The 23,517-nt window shown below is 48.1% G+C and overlaps 1 protein-coding gene and 1 non-coding gene across 6 annotated transcripts in view; both read right to left on the bottom strand.

The window, feature by feature from the left end:
- The window catches only part of LOC144153039 (uncharacterized), a 381,412-nt gene that overhangs the window by 88,527 nt on the left and 269,368 nt on the right, over positions 1-23,517 (bottom strand). The gene's annotated exons all lie outside the window — the stretch shown is intronic.
- On the bottom strand, positions 11,785-11,857 carry Trnat-ggu (transfer RNA threonine (anticodon GGU)). The gene has a single exon. It is a non-coding gene; the product is annotated as a tRNA-Thr (tRNA).

Below are 23,517 nucleotides of genomic sequence, written 5' to 3'. Positions count from 1 at the left end.
ATGACACGTGTAAGACTTTCTCCTTAAATTACAATTCGTCCGACTAGGCAGTGAAAGGGCAAATTTTTGACATCCACGTCCTGCGGTTGGCCCTAAACATGAAACGCGGTGAGAAGGCTCTACAAACGCATACGATCAACTGAATTTACGATACTTCATTGGTTGCCCTGTACGCCTGTCTTCACTCACCCTGACTACGAATAAAAAGAATTAGTATTAGAAACGCGGCCAATATTTCATCTGAAACATTTTATTTGTTGGTTATTAAATGCTAGTTCATTCAAATCGAACGAAGTGTTGTGTCGTCATGGCGCCTTTAACGCTCAAAGATTCTGCGTCACAATTAAGCGTTTTGCGACAAATTGATCGCACAAGCCTTAGCGAAGCGACAAATGCAGTTCCCCGCAGACGACTGCGCCGGCTATCCCCGCCCAGCCAAGCCAATTGGTGTGTTTAACATCACCACGCACCGAATACAAAGCAGAGGCGGTCATTCTTTAAAAGAAAGCCACAAAGGAACGCATGCAGTTCAATACATGTTTATTCCTCCTTCTCCAGCAAAACGAATGCTTCTTCTGTGAGCCGAGCTACCATGTTTACTCGCGTAATTAACACACTCGCATAATGAACGCACCCCAAACTTTAGTCGTAAAAATTAGGTTTCTTGTTATCCCCGCGTAATAAACGCACCCCAAACTTCCCAACCGTGCAGGTCCACGAATGTCCGTACTGTAGCTTTCCCACTTTACTCGCTCCCGATGAGGATAATCGCGCACACAGCCTAGAGCCATCTCTCGCAGAAAAAACGAACAAACACTCCGGCGCGGCGTCGTGGGACAGCCAATGACAACGACGCTCAGTCGGCTCAGCCCGCTGAGCGTGTCAGCCGCACTTTTTTTCGTGATAGGTTTGTTACTTGCTCGTCTTCCACTTTTCACTCGGAGATGGGCCAAAATGTCCGTTACACGGACAGTTAAGGTTAAAGGTTGTGGAGTTCGCAGTTGAGCATGAGAACCGTGTTGACGGTAGATATTTCGGAATTTACGAAGGGAAGCCTTGACAAAGGAAGACGAGTATAGCTCAATAAAGACGCTGTGTGTTTGCCAATTGCGTACGCGTATATTTACCGCGAAAGGTAGGTTATCTAATGCATTATTTTGTTTCATGGCGGCCTTCTTTCGTCACTCCTGAAAAGTTTCCGGAACATTACCCCGCATAATAAACGCACCCCCAACTTTGCTTCTCTTTTACGAAAAAAAAAAAAAAAAGCGCGCGCATTATGCGAGTAAATACGGTATACCTGAAGGTAAAGCCACACCCATCGCGGCGTTACGCCGGTCCTGGCCGACCGCTTTTCTTGCTGCGGTATAAGTTGGGGGCGCCCTACCGGAAGGTCTCCAAACGGAGTGGGGACCAGCAAAGCAGCTCGGGTCAGCAACGTCCCACTCCAGCGTGGGAGGCCCTGAGAAATGTCCGGCGGCTAAGCCCTCGCGCCGCCGTCATAAATAACGTCACTTCCGGAGCACGCACTCCGGGCGGCGCAGCGATTATTACCTGGTTCCAGTCGGCCGCTCGAGCCGTAAATCCTCCTCCGGGGGGTTACCGGTTCGGCCAGCCAGCTAATGCTGTCTGCGCTGCGTTATTTGTTCGGCGCAACACCGGGCGTAAGGACGTGATAAATTTGATAAGAGCGACCGGGGAGCTGACAATCAAAGGGGCTGGATAGCAGCAGAAAAGAAAGAGACCGAAAGAAAATTCAGAACCGAAAGGAGAGAGAGAGAGAGAGAGAGAGAGAGAGAGAGAGAGAGAGAGAGAGAGAGAGAGAGAGAGAGAGAGAGAGAGAGAGAGAGAGAGAGAGAGAAACTCAAGAAATATTTCATTCAGCCACACGCGACGTGAAATTTGGATAGTACGAAACTGTTAAAAAGAGGAGCTAGACATTAAAAAAATTGAAGACCCAAATACTAGTTTCGTAAGGATTAATGTATGTCCGACATGGAGCGAGAAGTTTCAGAGTCCAACTGTGCGCACGTTGTCGGCCTAAAACAGACAATCGGGCCTAGAAAGGTGGCGAATTTTTTCGCGGTAATTTTTTTTTTTTCATATCGAAAGGAAGCCAGGAAAATGCGCTATCTGATTGCTTCCCATATTTTCCCAGATTATTTTCATCTCCCCCAACGTGCTATTGTTACGTAATTTCCTTTTTGTGTATACACAACACACGAGTCTTAAGCCTAGGGCAGTTAGTGGGCGCCTCATCCATAAATAATCCCACAGGACAAAACAAATTGGTCAACGAAACAAAATCACTGCTTGGATAGAACCTGGACACGACTCACGTTGCTTTGACGATTAGCAGCGACCCAAAAATGGTTTTCCCTTGACATCAAAGTTTGGTCAACGCATTAATTACGCTTGAGGGGCCTCCAGATAAAAAGTATTCCTGAGTAACGATCCCGTACCAATTGAGATGTTTGTAATGCTCTTTAAGATGAAAATCAGGTGTTAAAAGCTTTTCTTCGCAATATCTCGCTTTTCTTTCTTACCCTTAGTTCACTGTATGTTTGCGCGACAATAACGGTAAAAAATGCTTAGAATGTTTTTTTTTTTTTTTGCTGAAAAAAGGGCTCTCTTAAAGGCCCTCGACTGTCTGGGTAATTTTCTCGCCGACTACATATGAGTGCGCGGAAAGCCTATTTCTCTATTCATATCCAAAGTATGGTGCGTACAGGAATAAACCTCGATTACCTCGAACGTCCGGCGAAACGAATCAAAGAATAATCGTGAATACTTAAGCGGAAGAGCTGCTGCATGGGAAAGAATGCGGCACGCATTGTCACGGCCTTCCAATAAAGGAACTCATCAGCTAAGTGCATCGCATCCAAGATTAAAGCAGAATGGGCCCGCTTAATGGGATGTCCGCCTTTCTAGTTTTGCCGTTGCTTTCTCCCGGAACACGCGTCAAGAACCCGAGGCATCTCTCTTTCGAGCTGCTGTTTATTTAACTTCGTCAAGTTCAGCATAAAGGAACAAGAACAGCGAATGGGGCACATCAATAACTGATCAACATAATGTTCAGCGAAGGTTTGGGCGTTCGGAACAACGTGATTCTTTGCTGTCGCTGATAATAACGTGGGTTGTGCGTGGGCCCCGTGCCACATTTTCATGCGAAAGCCCCAGGTGCCACATTCTGCGATAAACCGATGTTGTTCTTGATACAGTTGTTGCAGTTGTTCGGCACAGAATATGGCAGCCGTTGTAAAGAGTACATAGAAACACAGTTTAGTTCGTGCGGGATTTCAACCCGCGTTATACAGCGGAACCCGGTTCATACGTTTTTCACCGGACCGGGAAAACAAAACGTAACAACCAGGCAAACGCAGCAGTGAGGAAGCCTTCGAAAATGAACGAAAACAGTGTAGCTTTTACTTGAAACCATGGATTTCTGTCTCTTTGGCTTTCGAACCATAAAACACTCGATAATGTATGATTGCCGCTTTTTGCGATCATTAGAAAACACCACGCGCCGTACTGCAAGGTTACTAGCGATGTCGACTCTCTTCCGCGCTGGCTGCTCGTCTATGTCTACTGCGTTTAGTACGTCAAGCTTTTCCTGAAGGTAAAGCGCCTCCCGTTTTCGCGACGCCATCAAGGCACGACAAGTTCGCGGTTGCAAGTTCAACGGTGTTCTCAAAGCTTGAAGCGCACGATGACGACGAGAGCGCGCGCTATTCCTGCGATGATGCCTTTTATGGCAAACACGCACTTGCGGCATCCTGAAGTGAAACTTCTATTGTAAGCGCAGTGATGATGGTGATAGCATAGAGCAACATAGGGCCATCTAGTGGTGACGAATCGCACCCGCATGAGGCTTCATGCAGTCAGTTCCGTATCCAAGCGTCGCCAAGGCTCGTCAAACGTCAAAATGGTAGTCCGCACATGTTGCTCGGCCGTGTTCGGAGTGTCAGATTGCGACGAATGATCCGGGAACGTACTCTGAGCTACGACGTAATAGTGACGAGTTTAAAAATGTACATGGGGCTCTATGTGAGCTGCGCCGGGACTAGAAAAAAAATTCCCCCGCATTTCCCCGAAGGGGAGTATGAGGAAGTGCGAAGCACGGGGTGATGCTATGAGGGGGAGTTTGTTGAAGTTTGGTGGCATTTTGCCCGTTAGTTACATTAACACCCCCTCGTGATCACGTTCGGCTTAACACGCCTCGTTTGTCCCTCTGCGGAAATCTTGGTGAATTAACGTGTATGTTCGAGAGGAGGAGCGCACCGCACCGCAGCGCACCGCAGCTGCGAAGCGCCGACCGGAGTGAAGGGAGAGGAGGCGCAGTCACGTCATAGAATGCAGAACTAGCGGGTTTGTAGTATCACGTGTACACCACGCAGTTATCAAGCCGCTATAACGCCGCTGAGTCGCCAACGCACGCCGCTGACGACGTAGTTTGAATGCGTTAAAGATATAAGGCGCGTTACTAACACTGATAACAACGTCGCGTCCGTGGCTTAGTCGGTAGAGCGTCGCGCTGCAGCCGCAAAGTCCGCAGATCGAAACCTGGCGCCGGATGCTGTTTTTTTTTTATATAGTGTAGTGGCCTGGCTGGCGCGCCGAGAGAGGGTGTTGCGAGCTGGAGAGTAGTAAAGGGGCTTTAGGAGAGTAGGCGAGGGGGGAGAGGAGGCGCTATGCGAGCGCGACGATTCAGGCTCGCTTAAGAAGTGCATTCGCACTTATTCCTGGCCAATCTCCCACGTGGGTATGTGCCACGTCAGCGGCCAGGCAGCGCGCGCCCATCTCCCCCCGTTGCTAAGGAAGACGAAAAGCGCGCGCACCCGCAGCTGTTGCTATGCGGACGGCGGAAGGTTCGGGGTCGCTTATAAAGTGCATTCGCACTTAAAACAACAACAACGTAGCAGCCGGGGAAAACGCAGAGCTGAGGAACATAAGAGCGGGGTTGAACTGTAGTTATAGTGCATGTCGCGTGGCAGGCGAACTTGACGGCGCATGAGTCGAACAGGTGCACCGCAGCCGAACACACCTCTGATTCAGGTGAAGCTGTGGCGTGTGTTGTCAGTCTGCGTGTAGAATTGATTTTCATTAGAACAAAAAACAAAAATGAAGAAACGCAATCACGATGTATCAGTCCAAGTGATTCGCGCCAAATTGCGCAGGAACGAAAGCGAAGAGAGAGAGGCGCAAATACAAGGGAGCAGTGAAGACGACTTTGACAACTATCACCAGGCTTTCGCCTTCAATGTACGTAAGCAGATTCAGAGCCCTGAAGATGAGTTGGGGTACTGATAATTGTGCGTTGTGCATAATTCACGGCGCCAGCCGCAATAGCGTATGCGAGACAATGTCACTTTGTGGCAAGCTCTTTAAATTTTGGTAGTGTTGTATCAACAGTAACAACAAGTCAAGCCGGACCATTGATGAATAATTGCAATTACGACCCGATTAGCCATTGCTCATATCGAGAGGAAGGTGTCGTGGGATGCGGGCCAGACAGTAGCACTATATAGGGAAAATAGCGGAAAGCTTTAAGTGTCATTTTTATCTACCCCATTTTCCCCAACTGTGCACCGGTCGAATAATCTGCCGCTGTCCTCTAACGACCACTCGACTAAACCGCTTTACGTGAGCGCGCTCTGAATGCTTTAAACTGCGGGTGAATGTAATGACCGCAATTCGACAAATTCCTTTCCCAGTCCCGACCGAACAACGCAGCGATTTCGGACTCCCTCTGCCCTTTTCGATTCGGACGGTGCTTTGAGTCCTGGACAAATCCGCTCGAGCCCGGAGTTCGTTTGCCAAGCTCAACGAGACCAGTTGGCTCAGTTCGTTTGTTTCGATGAGTCTAGCGAGAAAAGAGGAAATACTCGGAACTTTGTTATTTGCGCGGCTGCGATCCGAGTGTGCGGTTCCCACACAAAGGCTCTGCAAAGGGCACGAAACGGGAGAATTCCCATGCACAATAGAGATTAGGGGCAGTGGAGGAGGTAGACGCAACAATCCAGGCGCTAAACAAGAGACTAACCAAACTGAGGAAACTCAGTCAGACTGGACGAGTGACCAAAGGTAAGAGGGGCACCTAAGCTCCCTCTTGTGATACAAAGTGCGTGAGGAGCACTTGTCGTTGAGTCGTGAAAACACAAGTATGTGGGCGGGTATGCTGACGTCGTTTCCAATTTTGGAAGTGGTGCATTGTTCATGATACTCTGCTGTCATCGTCACTGGCGGTGCGCCCGAGTAGGCACGTTGTTGGGCCTATATTCAGCCACAAGGTAAAATGAGCTTAACTTTGAGCCTTCGGACCCCGATCGACGGCGTAATACTTCAAAACATGATATTAGGGCTAAAGCCAGGCCATCGTATGCCCCCATTCACCAACAAGGAGGACGTTACGCCGGCCCACACCATACCCTCGTTCGCTGCTGATAGAGAGAGAGAGAGAGAGAGAGAGAGAGAGAGAGAGAGAGAGAGAGAGAGAGAGAGAGAGAGAGAGAGAGGAGAGAGAGAGAGAGAGAGAGAGAGAGAGAGAGAGAGAGAGAGAGAGAGAGAGAGAGAGTACGATAAATGACAACGAAATCGCAGAATGAACTATGTACAAACAGTAAAACCAATAAACGTCTCCCATACAACGGGTCGCTGAATCAGATGATTACAGTCAATTTTTTAGCACATTATTATCGTCCATACAAAAGTGAGACGTTATTTTGCAGTCTGTTACACTGTTTCGCAACCTAGAGCCTAGAATCCAGAGAGGAGTCACTGAGAAATATAAGCAGGGCTTTAACGACTAGGCTTTGTTTCTTGTTGTCAGCCCACGTGCCTAAAATGTTTTGTTCGAACAGGGGGCGAGTGTCCAAGCGTAGTAATGCTGCCTGAAGGTTCTTTCTCAAACTGGAGTACATTGGACAAGCGCTAAGCAAATGCTGATGGAACTTGTAGAAAGGTATCGAGTGTCAGGCAGCGTGTGCTTCTCGGCTCCTTCCAAGTTCCTTCGCGCTGATTCCATTCAAGGATGTCGTCCCAACTCGACCACCTTGCAACACTTTTGCAGCCAGTGGGAATTTTTATGTCAGGATATACAGCCAAGGTAATCTGTAAATGACGGCACTTTTTGGCCAGTTGAATTAAGTAATGGGTGAGCGACGTTCCCACATTTAAAGCACAAACCTTTTTGCGAAAATTCGTTGTCTCGTAACGCGTACTAATCGAAACCCCGAAATTTTCAGCGTCCGGGCACGGCTTTCCAGGGAGATTAAGCTTGTTAACGTCAAGTGCAGACAAAGTACTTCGGCGGATTGCGCAGCTTTTTGAGTGGGACGAAGTTATGAAGTTTATCAAGTGACCAAAACTTATTATACAACGAAATCGTAAAAGCCTCTGTCAACACTTAATGAACGAATATTTAAAAAAAAGTGCTTTAGGGCGGGCTTATTACGGAACGCTGAGTGCACTTTAATGTGGCTTTCGGTAGCAGAAGCGACGGCGGTGGTATTTTACGACCTTCTGCACCGCTTAGACGAGTGACAGATGAAGTGGAGGGCTGTGTAATAACCACCCCCGTTTCGCCGGGGTGTGGGCGAAGTAGTGGATATTCGCGATTTCAACTTTAATCATTTTCTCGGTGTAAAGTAAGTGGAACCACCATGGGGACACTGCAGCAGTCACACTTGCTTTTAAGTCTCTGTTTAAAAACGGTGGGTCCACTTGGGTGAGGAACACTTGAAAGGGTATTCACTTCGGCGCACTTTACCTCCCCGCCGAGGCGGTACACGCAGCGAGAAACGACCTTAAGAAGAGGAATGCGTCATCAGTACAAACATTTCTTCGGGAGAAAGACTATGTCCTTTTTGTTCCGTGCAATGAAAACAATAGCACAAGCGATAAAACAATGAAATGGGCGATCTTATTCTAAACAGGAGGCCGAAAGGTCCGGCTGTGGAAGAGAGGCGAAATGATAAGAAAATATGGTTCGAGAGAGAGGCTTGCCCGTGACATTTAAAGCGTTCGCTTGTTAATTAACATGACGGCGGGTTGCTCCCTACGACTACCACACACGGGTAGATTTCTTAGAGTTAACAAAACACACTTTAGTGATGATGAAGAGTCACATCGGTGACACAAAAGGGCGTTCCAGGTGGATATTTAAATCAGGTTGACGATGCGCCATCACATGTAGCACTGAAACAAAAAATACAGCACGCCCTTATTGCTTTGTGGGCAAATATTTCTTAAATAAAAATTGGCCGCGTATCTGCTACTTTCGTTGCAAATGTCGTCAAAAGACGATAGTCTTTATCGGCTTTTGCGAAGTAAATGCCTCCCTTCGCTTTCCCGCTCACCTCTCATGTTGTTTCTCTTGCGTGGCGCTCCTCCCAAGGTAAAGACGCCAAAGGTTTGCTTAAATCATTTTAAATTTCCCGCGTTTCACTGCTCCAAACCGGGTGTCTCGATGCGAACGCTGCCGTACGCCGAAGACGCGCGTTAATCGAGGCGCCCTACTTCAGCGTTTATAGAACCGCGCTTCCCTACTCCACGTGCGTTGCAAGCAGAACGTGAAACCTATGTAGTGGAACCTTGCGTAACTGTTGCCGATTGATTTCTTAAAATGGCGCCAGAAGCTATAGTGGCGCGGGCGACAGCAGGCGACGGCGGAGTGAATTTTTTTTATGCAGTTGATGAAGTATTTAATTTCGCAAAAGTCAAGCACGTTTGATTTTTTTATAAAGGAACACTGCAAATATCACTTCTGTATTGATTGGTTGTCTCATATTTGCGTAATGTCTTGTTCTTCTTCAACAATGTTGACAAGTATGAACATTACACCGGACATAGACGGGTAGGATTAGCTGTGACTATATAAGACTATTGAGCAGGCATAGTTTGGTTTGGCCGGTTGGCTGAATCGAGTCGCAGACAGACAGACGGACAGACAGACAGACATACAGACAGACCAAAATTTCTGGGTTTAAGTAGCCCAAGAAAGACTATCGTCTTTAAAAGTAAAACTCTCTAAATGTTGACCTGGGCGTGCACTGCCACCGAAGAAATTAAAAATCAAATAAAAAGGAGAGCTTTACACGTTGAAGCTGCACTTGACCTTTGAGAGCTGTCCTAGCGGAGAGCTACGGATTAATTCAAACGGCGTAGGGATCATTGACTGGCATCTAAACCTCAACAGGCAGGCGCTCTGGTTTTTCGCCGCCATTAGAAAAACAGTCGCCGTGGCCTGGATAGAACCGACGTACACGCGTCCAGCCGCCGCAGCACGTTTGTTAGCAACCGGAAAATTACAGCCGATTCCGTACAATGAATTCCCGGCCGGCTACCTTTGCGCATCGTAATAATTACGTGACATACTTTACGAGTCCGCAGCTTCAGCGTATTACACGAGAGCATAAGAAGTGACTTAATCATCGTTAACTTGCGCCGCGAGCAGAAATTTTCGCAGATATTGTCTTCATTTTGGTGTTCGCTCGGAGGGGCGAAATAAGAGGGTGAAGTGTTGTTTGCTAAACAACAAAACGTTGTTTTGTTGTTTAGCAACAAAACACAAAACGTGTTGTTTGCTAAACTCTACTATCGTGCAATTCTTCTAATTTATACCATGTTAGTATCTTTTCTACTTACCATACCACGTGCTGTTACACGGAAATTTTCTTGCCTTGTTGTTATGAAATTTTACCTGTTCTTTGTTTAATTAAAGTGTTTTCACTGCTTGATGCGTTTTTATTGCACTAGACTTATTCTCTAACGGAGGTCCCCCCGACAGTTTTCTAACTCAGGGACCTCCTCTGTACTGTAACATTTTATTCATGTAAATTTATACATTCCTGAAATAAAGTTTGATTCATTGATTGATTGACTGATTGATTGATTGATTGATTGATTGATTGATTGATTGATTGATTGATTGATTGATTGATTGATTGATTGATTGATTGATTGAAGGGAGGGAAGGGAGACAAAGAAGCCTTTTCACGCCTGTAGACTATCGTTGCGCATGCACTGACAGGTATTAATTAACTCCGTTTACCGTATCATAAATTTTTTTGAAAAGTGCAGAAACCTCCTTGTAAACTGAATACAATGACATGCCATTACCATCGCAACAAGTTAAACTAACGCAATGAACTCTGGCCGCCATGATGGCTGTACGCTACAGAAGCAGGTTTCCATCCATATCAATCTATTTTCTGCGCGGTAATGCCAGCAATGTGTTCATAAAATTAGCCTTTTTAAAAAATTTCCGGCGCACTGCCAGCGCGATACACTTCGAGAGCAGTACGACTTCTTTATTTAGAAAAATAAGAGCTTTAGCAGTTTTATATAGCGGCCGAGCATTTATTTTCCCGTGTCTTCGCCACTAACTTCATTTGATCGTACTTGGCCTAGTGATTTGATTCCGCGCCATTGAACAGAAGCTCTTTTGTACCCGTGAGAAGGGCACGTACTTCGCTCACGAGAGGAGCTCGTAAAGTTGCGCCGATTTTCGCAAGGAACAATGAGTTCACTGGCACTAAAAGACGGCTTTATGGGGCACAGATTTCACCGTACGTTTCACCAAAGAGCTCTGCCTCAACACATATTGCGTTTTTGTTACCATTCTTTCGCGTCCTTTCGTTTTCTACGAGGCAATTCCACGCACGCTCAGAGGAGTGGCGGACGTTGCTCCGTCATTAAAGCGCAAGCTAAAGACGACTCGTTCCTTCCGGCAACAAGAAACCATTTCGCAATGGTAAAGGACGCTACGTCACGCTATTTGCGTCCCCTTAACTCTGTGTACGCATCGATTCATGGAAATGCTTTGAGAATGCGGAAACAAATCTCACGCTGCTCAGTGTTTTCTCAAAGTGTGCTGTTTTGTCTACGAAAGCCTTCCATAGGATGGTTACAAATTAGTTTAGCCACACGTTTTACGGGCCTCCGAGTAACCAACCAATATATATGTATATATATGCACGCGTTATGCGGAGATGTGGGTTCGACTCCCGCTCCCGGAAAAACGGCGGATTTTTTCTCGACTTATATTTTCGCCTATTTAGCACTGTATTAAAGAAACATGACAAACACACGTCATTCGGCACTATTAAATATCTCGGAAACAGCCGAATAGCACTGGCAATGACGACTGCAACCTTGATATATATATATATATATATCTATATATATATATATATATATATATATATATATATATATATATATATATATATATATATATATATATATACATATAGCGAATCAGAATAGGAAATGAGGGGCTCGTTGAAAATAACACAGAAATAAGGGTTGGCAGTCGAGAAAACCTCGGAAAGCAAGGGGGGGATGTGGTAGATCATTGAAACAGATTAAGAATTTGGAAAGAAAGAAAGTATATATATATATATATATATATATATATATATATATATACCAAAGTTGCAGTCCTTATTACCAGTGCTGTTTGGCGTTTTTTTTAACAGTGTTTTATAGTGCCAAATGAGGTATGATTGCTTTTTTATGCAGGAATAAATAATAGAAAATTTAAGTCGAGAAAAAATGCGCCGTTTTTTTTCGGAAGCCGGAATCGAACCCACAACCTCCGCATATATATATATATATATATATATAGCGAATCAGAAAATGGGAAATGAGGGGCTCCGTGAAATAAGACTGAAAATAAGGGTTGGCAGTCAAGAAAACCTCGGAAAGTAAAGGGGAGGTTGTGGTAGGTCATAGAAAGAGATGAAGAATTTTTTGAGTCGAAAAGAAAGTGGTGAAAAAATGCCCGCCGGGTGGGATCCGAACCCACGACCTCCAGAATACCGGTCTGGTGCGATAACCACTACGCTACCGGCGGGGCTGTTTCCCCAGCACTTTCTCGGGTATTTATGTTAAGGTATTTTTGTTTCCTGTCCTTGGGGGTGGTAGCCAGCGCCACTATATATATATATATATATATATATATATATATATATTGAGAGATAGCGTTTCGCAGGAAGGCCTTTATTCGGTCGCCGAGCCCAGACGTTCGTCCGCAGTCGAAGCGAGGGAATGATGATGATCATTTACAGATGATAATGGCGATGGGTGCACAGACATGACTAAACGGGAAACACACCCCTTGGTGTCCACAATGCAAGCGATGACGGTTATGTTGCGTTTGGGCATAATGTCCGGCAATAACGTCCCTATGATCACATGTTTCCCCCTCAGTTGAAGGCAGCCTCCTGGCCGGGAATGATTACGGCTGTCGATGTTGAAAGGGTTTTAAGCGGGATACGTGAACTATCTCTGTTCCACTACGCCTGCGATCGGTTGAAGTGTCCACTGGGGTCACACAATAGTTAACTGGAGAAGTCTGTCGGACGACAACGTAAGGACCAATGTAACGGTGTAGGAACTTTTCACAAAGTCCAGGCGTGCGTACAGGCGTCCACGGGAGCACCTCGTCTCCTTCCGAGAATTGGACGGAGCGATGGGTCGCATCATAGCGCGCCTTCCGTTCTTGCTGACGAGATTCCGTGCGGTCTCTGGCCATGAGTCGGCAGTGCGCTATATACAAAGCGAACTGTTCGTGAAACGGCGAAGTAACAGGAACAGGAGCAGAGAAAAAAAAATGTGTCTATGGCAAAAGAGGGCTGACGGCCAAAAACCAGAAAGAAGGGCGAGTAGCCGGTGGTGCGCTGGACTGCGGAGTTATATGCGAAAGTGACGAATGGTAGAATTACGTTTCAATTGCTGTGGTCGTGGTTGATGTACATGGAGATCATATCGGACAGAGTGCGATGGAAACGTTCGGTGATGCCATTTGTTTGTGGATGGTAGCTGGAACAGGCTTTGTGGACAGTATTGGCGGCTCGAAGAACTTCAGCGAGTATGTGCGAAAGAAATGTTCTGCCACGGTCGCTCAACAGAACGCGAGGCGCTCCATGCCGCAGGATGATATTGCGCAACACGAAGTCAGCAACTTCTTCGGCACAACCAGATCGGAGCGCAGCGGTTTCCGCATATCTAGTCAAATAATCTACGGCGGTTATAATCCAACGGCAGCCATCTGGTGTTGACGGTAAAGGCCCGTACAAATCAATCCCGACTGCTTCAAATGGAGCAGAAGGGCACGGAGGTGGTTGAAGCATACCGGCCGGGGGTGACGTAGATCGTTTTCAGTGCTGACAAGAAGGGCAGGAGGCCACATACTTGGCGACGCTAGAGGACAGACCTGGCCAGAAAAAGCGACTGCGGATACGATCGCAAGTTTTTTCAAAGTCAAGATGACCAGCGGTGGCGTCATTATGAAGTGCTTGAAGTATGGGAAGACGGAGTCGACGAGGAATGACAGGCACCAAGTCATAACCGGCAGGATGATGATTTGCATGGTATAGCACGCCGTCAATAAGTTTAAATAAGCGAAGTTGGCGTCGCAACCGGCTGTTGGGCGGCTCAGCAGATCCATTGAGTCGGTCAATCAAAGTGCGGCAGTAGGTATCTTCCCGCTGCAACGTTGGCAGTTCCGAGGATTGGAGATCTGAAGCATAGCTGAGAGGGGCTAATGGCAAGCTTGTGTGCCGGGATTCCAAGGGGCAGGGGGCGTTGACGAGGATAAGGGACAACGCGAAAGGGCATCAGCATCCAAATGCTTTCTGCCGGACCTGTACGTAATCGTAAAATCGTACTGCTGCAGACGCAAGACCCACCGTCCTAGGCGACCAGACAAATTTTTTAGCGTTGATAGCCAACAGAGGGCGTGATGATCGGTGACAATGGTGAAATGTCGGCCGTACAAGTACGGGCGGAACTTCTGAATGGACCAGACAACAGCCAGACATTCCTGTTCTGTGATAGTGTAATTTTGCTCAGCGGGTGTCAGCGAACGACTAGCGTACGCGATTACTCTTTCACGAAGCTGAGCATCAGATTGTAGAAGAACCGAACCAATGCCGCACCCGCTTGCATCGGTATGCAGTATGGTGGGTGCCGTTTCGTCGAAGTGACGCAGGACAGGGTCAGATGTAAGAGCGTTTTTGAGGGCTTGAAAAGCTTGTTGGCACTCATCCGTCCAGTTGAAAGGGACGTTAGCCCGTAAAAGCTGGTGCAGAGGAGAAGCTATGGTGGCAAAGTTGCGAATAAAACGGCGGAAATAGGATGCCAGGCCAAAGAAGCTTCTCAGATCTTTTTGAGTGAGTGGCCGAGGAAAGTTGACAACAGCGGCTGTTTTGTCGGGGTCCGGACGAATCCCATCTTTGGCAACGACGTGTCCCAGCACTTTGATACTTTTACTGGCGAAACGACATTTCTTGGTATTTAATTGAAGTCCTGCATCAGAAAGGCAGGACAATACTTGATCTAGGCGCTCCAGATGTTGGGAAAACGTGGACGAAAAAATCACAACATCGTCTAAATAACACAAACACGTTTTCCATTTGAAGCCGCGGAGCACAGTGTCCATCATGCGTTCAAAAGTAGCTGGGGCGTTGCAAAGACCGAAGGGCATTACATTGAATTCATAAAGGCCATCTGGAGTGATAAATGCCCTTTTTTGTTTGTCCGCTTCGGCCATCGGGATTTGCCAATACCCGGAACGAAGGTCCAGGCTCGAGAAATATTCTGCGCCTTGCAAGCAATCCAAAGCATCGTCTATTCGTGGCATAGGATATACATCTTTACGAGTTATCCTATTTAGAGCCCGGTAATCAACACAGAACCTCACGGAACCATCCTTTTTTCGAACCCAGAACAATGGGCGAAGACCACGAACTCGTCGACGGTCGAATAACTTTTTTCTTGAGCATATCAGCCACATTTACCTCTATTACTTTCCGCTCGGACGAGGAGACACGGTACGGTCGGCGGCGAATAACGGTGGGCCCTTCCGTTTCGATTCTATGCTCTGCCGCCGTGGTCTGTGTGAGGCCGGGCGCATGCACGTCAAACCAGGTGTAGTGCTTTGCGAGAACGTCGGGTAATAGCTTCGTTTGATGAGGCGTAAGCTCGGAACTGACGGTGGTAGCAAGAGCTGACAGATCGGGAGGCGAAGCAAACAAGGACTCTTTTGAGGCCTGGGTGCCACCAGAAACGACAGAATCAGGGTTACTGTCGAGCACTAGTGGTTCCTCGGTGCCGTAGAATGGGCTCATTAGTAGTATTGACTGCGGCGAGTGCTGCTGATCCATTTGCCTATCGAATTAGACAAGTTGCAATGGCAATCCCATTCGGAAGAAATCGAGCAGCCGGGACGGCCAGCACATCGCCTTCTGTAATTTATTCTGAAACGACGGAGAGAATTTCTTCGCTACCAGCTGCCAAGACACGGTCAGCATTCAACTTGAGGAAGGGCTGTGGTGAGTCCTGACAACTTAAACGTTCAGTGTCGGCAATTCTGATGGCCGGGTGACGGCAGGAAATAACAGCTGAAAGCAGAGGATAGGAAGTCCCATCCTAGGTTTAGTTCATGAGCGCACGGCGAAAGCACTGCACGTTGAATATGATGCCGGATTCCTCCAATCAAAACACGCACATGTCATGCTCATTGGCGCCACGTAAACAAGGACCAATATACGGAGTCTTGACTTTCCCCAGGCGCGAACACAGGTCAGCATGAATGACAGAAATACTTGCTCCAGTATCTACGAGCGCTTCCACTTGAACCCCTTCGACAGAAACAGACAACATGTTAGACGGAAATTCAGGAGGAATTGTGGTCGATCCAAACAATGCAGTTTTCCCTCCAAAAACTGCAGTGTCTAGTTTTCCGATTGCTGGGTGGGAGCATGCACGACGGACCGTAGTGGTGACAGAGAGCAACGGTAGGGCGAGGGAGAGCGACGTCGGGCGAGACGGCTACCGCGGGGAAGGTCCGGGGCGTCAGGAGGGGACGACGAGCGGCCCGGAGGGGGTGGCGGCATACGCTGACGAATGGGGTAGCTGAAGCGGTTATCCCGTTCGTAGGGAGCGTTGCCGCGTCGCTCACCCAGCGGGCGTCGTCGGCAAAAGCGGGAAATATGCCCTCGAATGCCACAGTAGTAGCATACCGGCCGGTCGCTAGTAGGGCGCGGTGCTCGCCATGTTGAACGTAAAGGCGGTGCGGCCGAGGGTGTCGAAAGAGCGGTCAAGTGGCCATGCAGTGGCGGTGAAGCAGTCGGTTCCACGGGCGCAGGTAAGCGTGATGCGGCCTCGGAGTAAGACGGTGCGTGAAGAGGGGCGGAATGACATGGCTGGGGAAGCGATGCCATAGACACAAGCTCCTCTCTGACCATGTCACGGAGCCCAGGTGCGCGGCCGTAGTTGTTCTGAAGGTAGGGCGTGTCGCGCTGTTGCAGCTCTTCACGAATGATGTCGCGAATCAACACACGGAGTTCGGCATAGCCAGAAGGGCAGGTATCCTGTTGAACACGGATAGACTGCAGATGGTCGAGCCGCTGACATATCGTTCGCACGTCGGCAATGCTATTGGGATTGTGTATAGCCATTGCTTTAAAGGCAAAGGAAGCAATTCCCTTTATGATGTGCCGCACCTTCTCCGTTTCAGGCATATCCTTGTCAGCCCGGCGGCAGAGCGCGATGACATCTTCAATAAATGATGCGTAGGTCTCCTCTGGGCGTTGCACTCGGGCATCCAGTTTCTTTTTGGCTGCAGCCGAGCTAGCAGAGGACGTCCCGAAGATCTTGCCGAAGTCTTCCTTGAAGCTCGCCCAATCATCGATTGAACCTCCTTGATTGAAGAACCACGTCTCCGCAACTTGTTTCAGGGAGAAGGAAACGTTCTGCAGTTTGAACGCGTCGTCCCATCCGTTGAACGCGCTCACTCGCTCGTACTGGTCGAGCCGTTCCTCCGCGTCTTCGCCCCGGAGGCCAGCGAAAAAGGGAGGCTCGCGTTGGCGGCTGGTGATCGTAATGGTTGGCTGGACCGGAACCGCAGCGTTGTTGCCCGAATGGCTGCTCTCGCGTTGCATGGGGTTCGTTGGGAGCAGTAAGCGCCGACCTGATCGACGCTCCAGTGGTGTCACCGAGAGAGGTATACGGCAGGATCGAATGCACCCTCCACCACTTGAGAGACGGCGTTTCGCAAGAAGGCCTTTATTCGGTCGCCGAGCCCAGACGTTCGTCCGCAGTCGAAGCGAGGGGGTGATGATGATCATTTACAGATGATAATGACGATGGGTGCACAGACATGACTAAACGGGAAACACACCCCTTGGTGTCCACAATGCAAGCGATGATGGTTATGTTGCGTTTGGGCATAATGTCCGGCAATAACGTCCCTATGCTCACAATATATATATATATATATATATATATATATATATATATATATATATATATATATATATATATATATATATATATATATATATATATATGTAGCGGATCAGAATAGGAAATGAGGGGCTCGTTGAAAATAACACAGAAATAAGGGTTGGTAGTCGAGAAAACCTCGGAAAGCAAAGGGGAGGATGTGGTAGATCATTGAAACAGATTAAGAATTTGGAAAGAAAGAAAGAAAGTGAAGAAAAAATGCCCGCCAGGTGGGATCCGAACCCACGACCTCCAGAATACCGGTCTGGTGCGATAACCACTACGCTACCGGCGGGGCGATTTTCCCATTCACTTTCTGGGGTATTTATGTTAGGTATGTTTGTTTCCTGTGCTTGGGGGTGGTAGCCAGCGCCATTCGGACTAATCGGGGTGAAGGGGACCTTCTTTTTAACCCCCGGGTCGTGACTCGAGTGTCTACGACATGTCCAGAGTGGTCGACCAGCTTTGAACCCTCTTAAGCTCCCTTTGGCAACAAGACTGCCAGAACAGAGGCCCTCGCTATGCATGTAGCGAATCAGAATAGGAAATGAGGGGCTCGTTGAAAATAACACAGAAATAAGGGTTGGCAGTCGAGAAAACCTCGGAAAGCAAAGGGGAGGATGTGGTAGATCATTGAAACAGATTAAGAATTTGGAAAGAAAGAAAGAAAGTGAAGAAAAAATGCCCGCCAGGTGGGATCCGAACCCACGACCTCCAGAATACCGGTCTGGTGCGATAACCACTACGCTACCGGCGGGGCGATTTTCCCATTCACTTTCTGGGGTATTTATGTTAGGTATGTTTGTTTCCTGTGCTTGGGGGTGGTAGCCAGCGCCATTCGGACTAATCGGGGTGAAGGGGACCTTCTTTTTAACCCCCGGGTCGTGACTCGAGTGTCTACGACATGTCCAGAGTGGTCGACCAGCTTTGAACCCTCTTAAGCTCCCTTTGGCAACAAGACTGCCAGAACAGAGGCCCTCGCTATGCATGTAGCGGATCAGAATAGGAAATGAGGGGCTCGTTGAAAATAACACAGAAATAAGGGTTGGCAGTCGAGAAAACCTCGGAAAGCAAAGGGGAGGATGTGGTAGATCATTGAAACAGATTAAGAATTTGGAAAGAAAGAAAGAAAGTGAAGAAAAAATGCCCGCCAGGTGGGATCCGAACCCACGACCTCCAGAATACCGGTCTGGTGCGATAACCACTACGCTACCGGCGGGTCGATTTTCCCATTCACTTTCTGGGGTATTTATGTTAGGTATGTTTGTTTCCTGTGCTTGGGGGTGGTAGCCAGCGCCATTCGGACTAATCGGGGTGAAGGGGACCTTCTTTTTAACCCCCGGGTCGTGACTCGAGTGTCTACGACATGTCCAGACCGGTATTCTGGTATTATCACCGGTATTATCGCACCGGTATTATCGACCGGTATTATCGCACCAGACCGGTATTCTGGAGGTCGTGGGTTCGGATCCCACCTGGCGGGCATTTTTTCTTCACTTTCTTTCTTTCTTTCCAAATTCTTAATCTGTTTCAATGATCTACCACATCCTCCCCTTTGCTTTCCGAGGTTTTCTCGACTGCCAACCCTTATTTCTATATATATATATATATATATATATATATATATATATATATATGTGTGTGTGTGTGTGTATGTGTGAGAGTTGTGTGTGTGTGTGTGTGTGTGTGTGTACGTGGTTCACGTAGTAAAGTCCACATTATTAGGAACGAGGAAGACAGGTTTTCCATTTACTAGTGTTTGTGAAATAAAAAGGCACATTCTGGACACTTCGACAACACATGCCTTGATACAGCACCTAAGCGTACCTCCGGTAAAGCTCAGTACCAACGGATGTAAAGGCTACAACCCCATGTTTCAGCAAGGAGCAGGAGAAAGGGTAAAGCCCGTTGCACGCGTACACAGAATGGCCAAAGCAGCGCCCTTTTTACTCGTTCATACCCTAGGCATACCATCTACGCCCCCCCTCCTCCTTCCTGTTTTCCGGTTCTTTAATCTACCTAAAAGTCGGCCTACTCTTAGCGAGCACAGCTTTCCTCCCTCGGGGCTGCCATTCCGAGTCTCCCCTCGTGTCGCGCACAGCTCATATGCGGCAGAGATCAATCTCGGGAGTGTCCCATGCGAGGCCCGCCGTGGAAGCAGCAGGGCCGGCTGATGATGAGCGATGGCGGAGGAAGTGGGGACAGCGCTTAAACAAGGCCGGGGACAAAGGGCGCCGCGAAAGGAAAAAAAGAGGGAAACAAAGGTGGAGAATGGGCGGAATCTGGCGCGGAGCACGAGGAGCACGGGGAGGATGCTGGGAGAAGAAAGAGCTGCCGCGCAGCGTCCGCGGAGTCGTAATGACTTGATTACGCGGGGGGACGGTGCGTTAATAACGGCTGCCGGTCCGCCCAAAGAACACTGCCTCCTGAGCGCGGCGATGAGGGAGGCTTTCGCACCCCGCGATTTGGGCCTTTCCGGGCTTCTTCTGGAGGTTTACTTGGAAGTCGCCATGTTGGTGGGTGCGAAGCAAAGCGGGTGTCTTCTCTTCGCGGACGGGCACTACATTCTGATCTCGTTCGCTGGCGCGGCGAGAAGTAGTGCGGACAGAGGGAGCGGTTATGCTTAATTCGCTCATCCTGGCACGGCGCGGTTCATTTGCTACGAAAGAAAACAAGGGAAACAAAGAGAAGCATTGAGATGAGTAATTACTCTCCAGCATAGATTAGTGTACGCCCAGCTTGACGATAACGTGCTGGTGGACTGTTTAACGCAAATTTGCCCCTTCCGTTCGCCCACACAGAACTGACAAACATGGCCTTCATATCAACAAAAGTTCTCTCTCCGGCTCGTTCTCTCTATCGCTCTCTCTGTATGTCTACCTCTATCCGTCTCTCTCTTTTTCACTATCGCTCTCACTCCCCTTTCTAGCTCTCACTCCATCACTGTCATTAAATAACTTCGTCTTTGGCATTCTTTGCCCCAGTGGGCCTTCCGCCACTAAACACCATCGGTCCCCCTCATCTATCTCTCGCTCTATTCCGACACTCTATCTCATTCTATCCCAGTCCATCTGTCCTCTCTCTCTCTCTCTCTATCTCTCTCTCTCTCTCTCTCTCTCTCTCTCTCTCTCTCTCTCTCTCTCAATCTCAATCTATGGCTAATCCTCCTCTCTCTATCTCTCTCTAACAATATCTCTTCCTCTTTCCTCTCTCACTCTATCTCTTTTTCTTCTCGCTTCTCTGCTTTCTCCCTCTCGATTTCTTTTTCTCTTCTCTCTATCATTATCTCTGACTCCATCCCTATGTCCCTCTTCTAACTTCCCTTTTCTCCTTTTCTGCTTCTTTCTCTCATCTCTCTCAGTGTAACTGCCTTTATCATTATTATATTTCTATAAGTCCCTTCTCTCTCTCCTCCCTCTCTCCCTTTTTATTTATTACCCTCCCCTATCTTTTTTTCTCCCTGTCTCTCTCCTACCTCTATCTGTTTTCTTTGGTTGGACTGGATTTGGACTTTGGTAACTGGAGTTTTGGACTTTGGGAGTGTAGATTTTGGACTTTGGCTTTGACTCAGGTAGCACAGCAGAAGCTCCGCGCTTTAAACATCTGTTAATAGTGAAGTTTTTTAGCAAATCGTAATTTTTTCCTGTCCGCAGTTAAAAATACCGAGAAAATGACGAGCGCGCGCACGTGAGCGCAGGCCTCGCGGCAACCGCCCGGCAGTTTACAAAAGCGAAGAAAATGCAGAGCGCTGGTGTGCGCGTGCCTGACTTTGGCCAATTTTGGCCAATCTCCCTAAGTGGGTATGCTTGGCTAACTTAAAAAAAAATAAGAAAACCTCCAGCCTTTGCCGTAGTCGCGGCGACTCTTGCTCGGAACGAGAGACCCGCCGCGGTGGCTCAGTGGCTAAGGCGTTGCGCTGCTGAGCCCGAGGTCGTGGGTTCGATTCCCGGCCGCGGCGGTCGCTTTTCTGATGGCGGCGAAAAGCAAAACCGCTCGTGTGTACGAGATTTCGGCGCACGTTAAAGATCCCCAGGTAGTCTAAATTAATCCGGAGCCCTCCACTACGGCGCACCTCATCGCCTGCGACCAATCAATCAATCAATCAATCAATCAATCAATCGGAACGAGAGAGGCTGCAGCGTTCTACGTAATCGTGGCAACACTTGCTCAGAACAAGAAAGATACGTCATGGCGTACGCCCCCTCCAAAGTGATGTCCAGTGATTATCACTTCCAAAAAAAAAAAATGAAGGGAGCTCATACTTATAGCAGCAATGATGGAATAAAGGTCGTTGTGGCAGCGAATAACAAGCAAAGCGGCTGCAATCGTGGACTTAAACCTGCGTGACGGTTGTGAAGGTTGGAGATTTGCTACCTCAAGAATTACACGTTAGTGTGAGCTTCCTTCATTTATTTTTCTTAAAAAAGCGCCCTTTTTACTATTTTTATTTGAACTCGATATCAACGGCCTCAGACTTTAGTAATAACTGAGGGGGATCCGAGCATGTTTTTATTACTGAGAACCACAAGAGCCGGGCAAAGCAAACAGAACAAGGCAACCAAATAGTCTGCTCATTTCCTTTCTTCAGGCTGTCGTACTTAATTTGCGAAAGGTCAAACGCTACGCTTTCATTTGGTGCCGATATTTCCAGCCTCCCTTATTCATTTTCAAACATCCCGCCACCTGCACCGCGCTTTCCTCGCCGGCGTTTTGTTTTCCAGCGGATAAACCAACAGTCAATGCGGAGAACGGGCATCAGTAATTCTCATAACAGCGCTCGCTTGGCGCTGCCCTATATTGATTTTGGGTGTCCCTAATTGAAGGCTGTCGTGCTGCGCGCTTCGTACCTGAGGAACTCCTGGCCAAGCACGCCGAGAAAAAAATTTTATACGCACCGCGCTCGCCCACATAGAAGCCACATCGGCGTTAATGACACGCAGATGACCTTTTATACGTATCTCGGCGGGCAAAACGGCGGTGGCCTTCTGCGAAAAACTTCAACGAAGCCCCCAAATTGTGAGGGCGGTTCGAAAACAGGGTCGATAAAGATTTTTTGTTGTTGTCTTTTCCCCCGCTCTCCCAACTGGGAGAGCTTTGATCGATGACCAGAAGTATACCGAAAAGCAAGTTCCAGATTAGTTTCAGGACTTTCATTAGACATGTCCGTGAAGAACGGTGCGTGCCGATGTCTTTGCATCGCTATTTTTTTTTTGTCCACTCCGAACTTTGTAAACGACGCGATACGATAGAAAGCGCAGCGCCCTCTGTGGTGATAGAGGGTTTGAAGCATCTTGCCGGCGAACGCCGAGCAGGAGACTTGATTCCGTTTTGTTTCGCGGAAGTGTAGACCACATCATAAAAAATTAAAAATGAAGGAAGCTCAATCTAACGCGTAAGACTTGAAGGTCGCGAAGCTGTACGCAACCTTCACGGCCATCAGGACGGTTTAAGTCCACCATTGCAGCCGATTTGCTTCTTTTTCGCTGCCGCAACAACCTTTACTTCATTACTGTTGCTACAAGTGTGAGCTTCTTTCATGTTTTTTTATGTGATAATCATTGTGCATCACCTTGGAGGAGCATACGCTATGACGTGTTTTTCTCATTCCGGGCAAATGTTGCCACGATTACGGCGAACGCTGGAGTTCTTTTTTCGTTTTTTTTGGCGAATCTTGGCCAATCTCCGTAAGGCGATATGCTTGTCCTGACAAACGTGCGCTGGGGACGCTCGGCGGTCGTCGCGAGGCACGGACACATGAACGCTAGGCAATCTTTTGTTAACTGCGGGGCGGTCGCCGCGAGGCCCACGCTCATGTGCGCGTTCTCGGCAATTTCTTGGTATTTTTAACTGCGCACACAAAACATTAGGATTTTCTGAACGGCTTCGCTGTCAAAAAAATCAAAGCCCTATTTCATCTAACAGGAAACATGGTCAAAACGCCAAGTTTTCTCTGCGCGAAATTAAATATTGATTGATTGATTGATTGATTGATGATTGATTGATTGTAGGGTTTTACGCAGCAACGCTACGCAGGCGATGAGGCGCACCGTAGTGGAGGGCTCCGGATTAATTTTGACCACCTGGAGATCTTTAACGTGCGCCGAAATCTCGAACGCACGGGCGTTTTTGCTTTTCGCCTCCATCAGAAAAGCGACCGCCGCGGCCGGGAATCGAACCCGCGACTTCGTGCTCAGCAGCGAAACGCCTTAGGCAGTGAGCCACCGC

Source organism: Haemaphysalis longicornis, unplaced genomic scaffold, assembly GCF_048455015.1.
Source record: "Haemaphysalis longicornis isolate Haplotype H1 unplaced genomic scaffold, Haemaphysalis longicornis Haplotype H1 scaffold_9, whole genome shotgun sequence".
NCBI classification, from domain to species: Eukaryota; Metazoa; Arthropoda; class Arachnida; order Ixodida; family Ixodidae; genus Haemaphysalis; species Haemaphysalis longicornis.
This window is presented reverse-complemented; position numbering and strand designations above follow the sequence as displayed.